Below are 9,004 nucleotides of genomic sequence, written 5' to 3' on the forward strand. Positions count from 1 at the left end.
AGGAAGGAAATAAAGAACACTATACATATGGCTGGGTTGCCTCCCAGCAAGCTGATGCGTGAGCAACTTTTCTATCTTTTCCTAGTGAATTTGCATTCAAATTTGTGAGTTTAATCAAGATTTAAATACTTCTTAGCCACTATGAATGCTACTTTGATTTGTGTGCAGTTTTGTTTATTTCAGGTAGCATTCGGATGGATTTGACGGAGTTTTATAAAAGAAGAGGCAGAAAGTGATTGATGCTGTCAACCCTGACCTCCCTGCACTCTAACAGATATAACTTGAGCTATAGAGGTCCAATTGACATGATTTCAATGGTATTGGAAAGCTAACTTCTAGAGCTTTCCAACAATATATAATAGTATGCCCTTTTTCTTCATTATGTACGGCCAAGGTAGCGCCTAACTTGGACTTTCCCAAGTTAGGCGCCATGATTTCAAAGTTAGGTGCAGGAGAGAAAGTTCACTTCGGGCACTGCGAAGTTAGGTGCCACTAGGCTCAAGTTAGGCGCCAGGAGAGGATTTTAGCATGAAGTTAGGTGCCATGCTCATCAATTTAGGCGACAGGATGGATTTTTGCACTAAGTTAGGCGCCACCCTTCAAGATAGTCATGGTCCCCACGCAGAATAAGAAGCTGCACGAAGATTTTAATTAATTTTGATTAAAACTTTATTTTATTTTAAAATAGGAAAATATATTATTTAATTTTAGAAAATATATTTTACATTAATTAGGATTAGATATAAAAGGGAAAAAATCAACCCTTCAGGCTCCACTCCATTCTCTTACCTTATTCCGCACTTTTACAGTTTTACAGAACCCTAGTTTTCTTTTGGAACCATGAGCAACTAAACCTCTAATGTTAAGGTCAGGAGCTCTATTTATTCTATGGATTGATACTATTACTTTTCTATTTTAATTCATGTATTGATTTCAATTTCAAGAATTATTTTCGTTCTTCATCTTATGAATCTGGGTGGAACGGAAGTATGACCCTTATTCTATTTGAGTTCTTGTGAATCTCAAGAGAGTTATCTCTAGAGGATCGTCTCTCTTGAATAACAGGCTTGATTGTGGTTCTCTAGAAAGTCTCACTTGAACAACAACTTGAAAATAATTTCTCCTAAATCACTAATTATCTGGACTTAACGGGATACGTGATATATAATCCTCTTATCTTTTGATAATTAAGGTTTCTGTGGCATATAAACTAGTTTTGAACTTAACCCTCTAATTGGAATCAGGTGACCAAGGAATTGGTGGTTGATGAAGGTTAGAGGAGACTAAAAAGGTCTAAGGAATTAGGGTTTAGTCACATACAGTTTGCCATGAATTGAATCTTGCATGACTAAAGTAGTTGGTAAGAAAAGTTAATCCGAAAAATAAACATCTCTGAAATCTTAACTGTAAGAACCGGAGTTTTCACGAATAAAATCATTTAAATGCCCAAATTAGATTCCGAAAAGTTAGGATGAGAATATGGGGATTTAAATATGATTTTTGGACTCAGTGGCTTTTTCTGAGTCAGAAAATGTGTTTTCTGTGAAAAACCGTGAACCGACAGTTGAACCAGTTGAACTGGTTTAAGTCTGCCTGGTGCCGCACGAGAAAAAGTAAAAACCGTCAAAAACCTTTAAAAAATATTAGAAATGGAATACCGGGCGTTAATTTTAAAAGTTTGGCCCGAAGTTGGGCCAAACGGGCTAAAAACGCTAATGGGTTGGACCTGTCCTAAGTTGGGTCCAAGCCCAACATATAAAAGGTTCATTTAGTGAACTAAACCAGCCACAATACCATTAAACACACACACACACATCAGAAATTGAAAGGGGAGAAGAGGAAGAAGAAAATACTATTCACCCATCTCTTCTTTTTGCGATATCTCAAGCTACGGTGCTCCGATTTGTGTGCCGTCAGCGGCTACGCGTTCCTTGTGAAGAGCTCTACAAAGTCCATATAAGAAAGTGATAAGAAAAGCTCGAAATCTTCTCAGTTATTCTCTCCAAAATTTCGGGTTTTTTAGGTCTTTGGGCTTAAATGAGTTTTTGTGATTTTGTATGTTTAGGTTTGCTCTAATCCTTGCTTAGCCTTGGATTTTGCTATCAAATCTGTTGAAAAAGGTAAGAGCCATTAACCCTTGTGATTTTATGTTTAAATGGAGCCCTAGGTTGATTTGTGATGGTTTATGCATATATAGTTTGATTATTGTGAGTTTGGAGCTTGTTGGTGTTTGTTGGAGTTGCATTGGTGGCTTGCTTGTGGTAGGGAACTCAACTAGTGCCATTTTGGAGTTTTGGTTCATATAAAAAATCGGCTAAGGTATGGTTTCAGTTTCCTCTATGTAGTATATAATATTCATGGATACTTAGGCTAGTGACCCATAGGATAGGTTTGAATTTAAATGGTTGTTGAGTTGTTAAATGATGGTATGTGGTGATTTATGATGAATTAATAATTGTTGGGTTTGAGTATGATGAATGATGGTAATATGATAATGATGATTGATTGTGTAAATTGAAAAGGCATGGTGATGATATAAGTGATGTTGAAATTGATGATTTGGTATTGTGATTATAAAAATGTGATATATTGGTGTTGATGTTGAAGATGATGAGATGTGAATGGAAATGTGGTAGTTTGGTGTATTGTGATATAAAGGATGATATTTGATAAAAAATTAGAGTTTGGGATGGTTTAGCATTGTTTTGGTTGGTTTGAGATATGAAAGTTGGAAAATTGGTCATTTGAGAACTTTTGGTAAAATTGGATTTTTAGTGAAATTTGTTTGATCATAACTTTTGCCTCGATTTTCAAAATTTGATGAAACTTATTTAGAATTAAAGATCTTTGAAAATCCTTTTAATCAATATAAAGTTTGTGAAATTTGGAATTTTGTAGAGGAAGTTATGATCATTCAAAGTTGGTGTTGAAAATCTAAAATTCTGCTAAGTTGCAGAATTTTATGATTTCTGATATGTGCGCAAGCACCGACAGGGAAGTGCTTACTGGTTGCAGCGCTAGCACAGCTGGTGCGCGCACACATCAATGAAGAATTGCAACATGTGCGTATGCACAGCCCTGTGCGCACGCACAAATTGGGAAGGGGAGTCTGTTGGGGGCGCTAACATAGCTTGTGCGAGTGAACATGCTTGTAAATTTTTGTACCTGTGCATACGCACACTTTTAAAAATCTTCCTGCACGGACGCACACGTCCTATTTCTCAAATTTTACCTTGTTTTCAACTATTCTACCTTTCCAACAAGGTTGTAAGCTTCACTAACACCATTTTAGGACTCTTGGGCTTAGTTTTAGACATTTAGAACATTGGAAAAGAATTTAGGGGTTTTAGATGATATTATTTGGAAAACTTAGAAAATGGAGACCTAGGTTTCTGGTGTACTGAGGATGGGTTTGGTTGAGAGAGAAGGAGGAGTAATGAATTGATGATTATTGAAAGTAAATTGACAAAACTGATGAACTGATGAGTTTAGAATGGAAATTATGAAATTGATGATGGTTGTGATGAGCTGAGGACTCGAAAAGGAATGAATGACCTTGATGGATGTTGAGAGTGTGCCAGGCACTATATCCTTGGGTTAAGTATGAGAGTGTGCAGGGTATTATATCCTTGGGATTGACTATGATTGATAATCTTTTTTGCTGCAAGAGTGTGTCAGGCACTATATCCTTGGATTACGCAGGCGAGTGTGCCCGGCACTATATCCGTGGGTGAACAGAGTGTGCCCGGCACTATATCCATAGGTGAATAGAGTGTGCCCGACACTATACCCGTGGGAGTGGCAGAAAAGCTACATCCGAAAGGATGTGTTGGGTTGGCATTTATGGACCGACAAGTGATATCCCGAGCCAATAGGATAAACATTAATCATATGCATCTCTTATGTGCTTGTTTGCTTTGATTACTTGAGTTTGCCTAAATGTATAATATGCTTACTTGCTTCTTGAATTACTTGTTATATATTTGAATATTACCTGTGTTTTACTTGCTTGTATTATCTGTGTTTGTATGGACTTTGAGGAGGTTAGGTAGGCGGTGGCGATGGGATCGCACGGAGGGTTGGATGGCGAAGGCTGTGGGACAGCGATGAATAGTTTAGTTAGTAATCCCCTAAGTTAGATTTTCCTTTATATGCTATTAAGGTTTTAAGTCATGATAAGACTTATTTATATATGCTTTATGGTTTTAGTATGCTTTAAGATGAAATATTGTAATGGATATGGAGCTTAGGATTGCCTTTGGCGTCCCGGGGTCTTATATCCTACATTACTGGGCACTGTTACCATACTGAGAACCTCCGGTTCTCATACCATATTTCTGTTGTATTTTTCAGATGCAGGTCGTAACCCACCTCAGTGAGTTGCTCTGATGGTGACAGAAGCGGATGATCATGATACCTTTTGGAGTCTTTTTGGTTTATTTTGTTTTGCCTAGAGGCATGTATTGAGAGAACAAAACATGTACAAGCTATGTTTACTGTCTGGTTCTGTATATCTGTATATGGCTAGCCGGCTTAAACTTTTCGAGCCGTGGCTAGATCCCTATGATATTATACTATTATATTTTGATATAACTCATTTGTTACTTGTGCTTTAAGTTAGAAGCTTCGTTAGTATGTTTTGCGCTTTGTAAATCCTGTTTTTGAGTTATATCCTTCATCGGGCTTCTAGATTATACCATTCTTTCTCTCTCTCTCTCTCTCTCTATATATATATATATATATGAGCTTAGAACTGTAGTAATCTCTGATTAACCTTGGCTTTATGACGCGAGGTAAAGCTTAGGCTAATTAGGGTGTTACATTAACTGTTTTCTCCATATATTACACAACCTGTTTACTGTTTGCTTATTTAATTCTCTGAATTTACTGTTTAATATAATTGAGACCCAAACACTCTTTTCTGCTTGTCTAACGAAGTAAATCATTCAATCATTGTTGCTTAGTCAATCAACCCTCATGGGATCGACCCTTATTCACTTGAGGTACTACTTGGTACGACCCAATACACTCGCCGGTTAGTTTGTGGGTTATAAATTTCGCACCAAGTTTTTGGCGCCGTTGCCAGAGATTGACTGTGATTGACAACTACTGGTTGTTTGATTTCTTAGATTAGGCATTTTTGCTTTAATTTCATTTAACTTATTTCTTTAATTTTTTTTAAAAAAAAATTGATTTATTTTATTTAAATTTTTTTCTCTTAATTTCTGAAATTAAGTTTGGTGTCCCCTTAGTTATTTTATTCTTCCTAGTTATTTTACTTATTGAGTTTGAATTTTATACTCCTTTTTGCTTATTAGTTGTTTTATTTTCTTAAATATTCAGTTTATTTTCTTTATTTTATTTTTCTTTTCTTTTTGTTTTCTTTTATATTTTATTTTATTTTTATTTCTTTTATTATTTTTATTTTTCTTTATGTTCTTTCTTCTTTGCTTACCTATTTACCACATGGTGCATTTAATTCTATTTGGTGTTTTGTGCTAAGAAAAAATAATGGAGAGAGATCAAATGGGTTACTACTCACACCCAAGGAGTGATTCATATTATTGTGGATAGGGGAACTACCCAAATTTTGCTTGGGAAAGTCAAGACTAAAGAAACTTCAGTGCTCTAAGTTCTATCTATTAAGAACCACCATCTCCATATACATACCAAGAACCATCCTCCTTTTTTTATTCATATCAAGAGCCACCACCTCCTTATTCATATGAAGAATCATCTTCTTTTTACTCATATCAAGAGCCACCATATCCTTATTCATATCAAGAACCATTAGCTCTTGAGCTTTTCGTGAAAGAATGCATACATGATATGAGGATGAGTGTCAAAAATATAGAGAAATATATGGAGTTGATTATCAAGTCACAGAAAGAAGAACAAGCAAATTCTTTCACAAGAGATACAATGCAAGATCCTATGGAAGAAAGTGAGAAAATCAATCAAAGGAGTTCATACTCCAGTGAATTAGATAACTCTCCACCCTCACACATGGAAGAAGAGGAAGATGCAAAAACAAAGGAGGAAGATGCACAAACAAAGGAGGATGATACACGAACAAAGGAGGAAGCCATGCACACTCCATGCTTGCACATTCCAATAATTCTGGAGGAAGCCATACAAGTCCCTATAATTCTATGCATGCAAGCTCCTGAGAAAAAAAATCTGAATGTACTGCCCACATTTGAATTGAAGTCTTCTCCCCCAACACTTGAATATGCTTTCCTTGGTCCTAATGAATCAAAGAGTTGTATGGGAGTTACTTTTTGGTGGGTATCATTTTTCTCCTCATGTCCACTAAAGTCATCTCTCTTAACTAACTGGAAGAAGAGAAAGAAAAAGCAACAATCTACCGTCAAGCTAGTGACGTTAAAGAAGTGCTTGTAGGGAGGCAACCCAACTACTATACCCTTGGTTTTGCAGTTACTTTGGTTTTAATTTTATAGTATTTTGATTTTAGCATTATAGTTTTTTAGTTTTGGTTTTAAATTACATTATCTCAATTGTTTTAGAATTTTTCTTGTTTTACATGTGTTTTGGTCATACAAAGTGATTAGAACAGGAACAAGAGCAATTAAAAGGAATTTTTGACACCTTGGAGTTTTTCTTTGCTTGGGGATAAGAAAACTTTTAAGTTTGGTGTTATAGAGTGCGCTCTCTATTTACCTTATCATTAGTGGCACCATAGGAAGATGAATGTTCTTCATGGAGGAGCACAGCCGGAGGAATGAGATAGCCACCAACATAACTGAGGTGGTTGAGTTCCTTTCATTCTATTTCCCCCTCCGTTCTTATTTTGTGGTCTTCTATTTTTTGTTGCTTTGATTGCCTGCATGATCTTTAGTACTTTTAGTTCTTAGATTTAGTTTCATTCTGTTATTTGCTTTAGTTAAAAAAAAATTATCTCATGTACCGCTCATTGAGCTTGAATCTAAAAAGAAAAGAAAAGAAGTGATGTATTGCATGAGAAATTGAGTTTATATTTAAGAGTAGTTTTATTTACTTAAATGTGGTGGTGTTATCTGTGATTTTGAATGCATGATATGAACAATGCATATTTGAATTTGAATCAAAGGATGTTGATGCATGAGGAACAAGGATTTAGAGAACTATTATGAATTCTCTGAAGTAAACAAAAGCTTAATCCTTGAAGTAAAAGAAACAACAAAAGAAAAATAAAGAAAAGCAAGGTCCAAGGCTTTGAGGATCAATGACTAGGAAGGTCAAATATGATTAAAATCTCAAAGAGTTGTTTTCCTAGTCATATGCTTGTGGTGTAAATGTGTCAAGTAATCCTTGAGACAGAGCACTAAGTCGAGATCAAGTGCATTTAACAAAGTATGCCAAAGGCTTTGAGCACCACTGTCTGGGAATAACTGAAAGAAAAATCAGAACTAAAAGAGAGTTCCCCAGTTAAGTGCTTGTGGTGTTTTTGTGTCAAGTAAAACTTGAGACAAAGCATTTAAAGTCACGGCTAGGCTCAAGGTGTAAAGCACCAAAGAAAAGAGAATGAAAGAAATTTTTCTATGTTCAAGGATTAACCCAAGATAAAAAGGCCAGAGAATTCATAATATTATCCGAATTCTAATTCCAAATGACAGTGACATTCCTCTGATTCAAAGGATAGTGAGATGCCAAAATTATTCAGAATTGCAGTGTATAAACTCCACTTTAAGAAGAGACAGGAGCTTAATTGAACACTCACTTCTCATGAAAATTCACATCCTAAGCCTATATTAGGTTTGGTTGCTTGAGGACAAGCAACAATTCAAGTTTGGTGTTGTGATGCGTGAGCATCTTTCCTATCTTTTCCTAGGGAATTTGCATTCAAATTTGTGAGTTTAATCAAGATTTAAATACTTCTTAGCCACTATGAATGCTACTTTGAGTTGTGTGCAATTTTGTTTATTTCAAGTAGCATTCGGATGGATTTGACGGAGTTTTCTAGAAGAAGAGGCAGAAAGTGGATGATGTTGTCAACCCTGACCTCCCTGCACTCTAACAGACATAACTTGAGCTACAGAGGTCCAATTGACGTGATTTTAGTGGCATTGAAAAGCTAACTTTCAGAGCTTTTGATGAGCGGATAATTTATACGCTTTTTGGCATTGTTTTTAGTATGTTTTTAGTAGGATCTAGTCACTTTTAGGGATGTTTTCATTAGTTTTTATGTTAAATTCACATTTCTGGAATTTACTATGAGTTTGTGTGTTTTTCTGTGATTTCAGGTATTTTCTGGCTGAAATTGAGGGACTTGAGCAGAAATCAGATTCAGAGGTTGAAAAAGGACTGCTGATGCTGTTGGATTCTGACCTCCCTGCACTCAAAGTAGATTTTCTGGAGCTACAGAACTCGAAATGGCACGCTTCCAATTGCGTTGGAAAGTAGACATCCAGGGCTTTCCAGCAATATATAATAGTCCATACTTTGGCCAAGAATAGATGACGTAAACTGGCGTTCAACGCCAGCTTTCTACCCAAACCTGGCGTCCAGCGCCAGAAAAGGAGCCAAAACCAGAGTTGAACGCCCAAACTGGCACAAAAGCTGGCGTTCAACTCCAAGAAAGACCTCTACACATGCAACACTCAGGCTCAGCCCAAACACACACCAAGTGGACCCAGGAAGTGGATTTATGCATCAATTACTTACTCATGTAAACCCTAGTAGCTAGTTTATTATAAATAGGACCTTTTACTATTGTATTAGGTATCTTTGGTCTCAGTTTTAATCCATTGTTCATCTTAGGAGACTATTGATCACACTTTAGGGGGCTGGCCATCTCGGCCATGCCTGGACCTTCACTTATGTATTTTCAACGGTAGAGTTTCTACACTCCATAGATTAAGGTGTGGAGCTCTGCTGTTCCTCAAAGATTAATGCAAAGTACTACTATTTTCTATTCAACTCATCTTATTTCGCTTCTAAGATATCCATTCGCACCCAAGAACGTGATGAAACTGATGATTATGTGTGACGCTCATCATCCTTC

This window comes from Arachis ipaensis, chromosome B06, assembly GCF_000816755.2.
Source record: "Arachis ipaensis cultivar K30076 chromosome B06, Araip1.1, whole genome shotgun sequence".
NCBI lineage: Eukaryota > Viridiplantae > Streptophyta > Magnoliopsida > Fabales > Fabaceae > Arachis > Arachis ipaensis.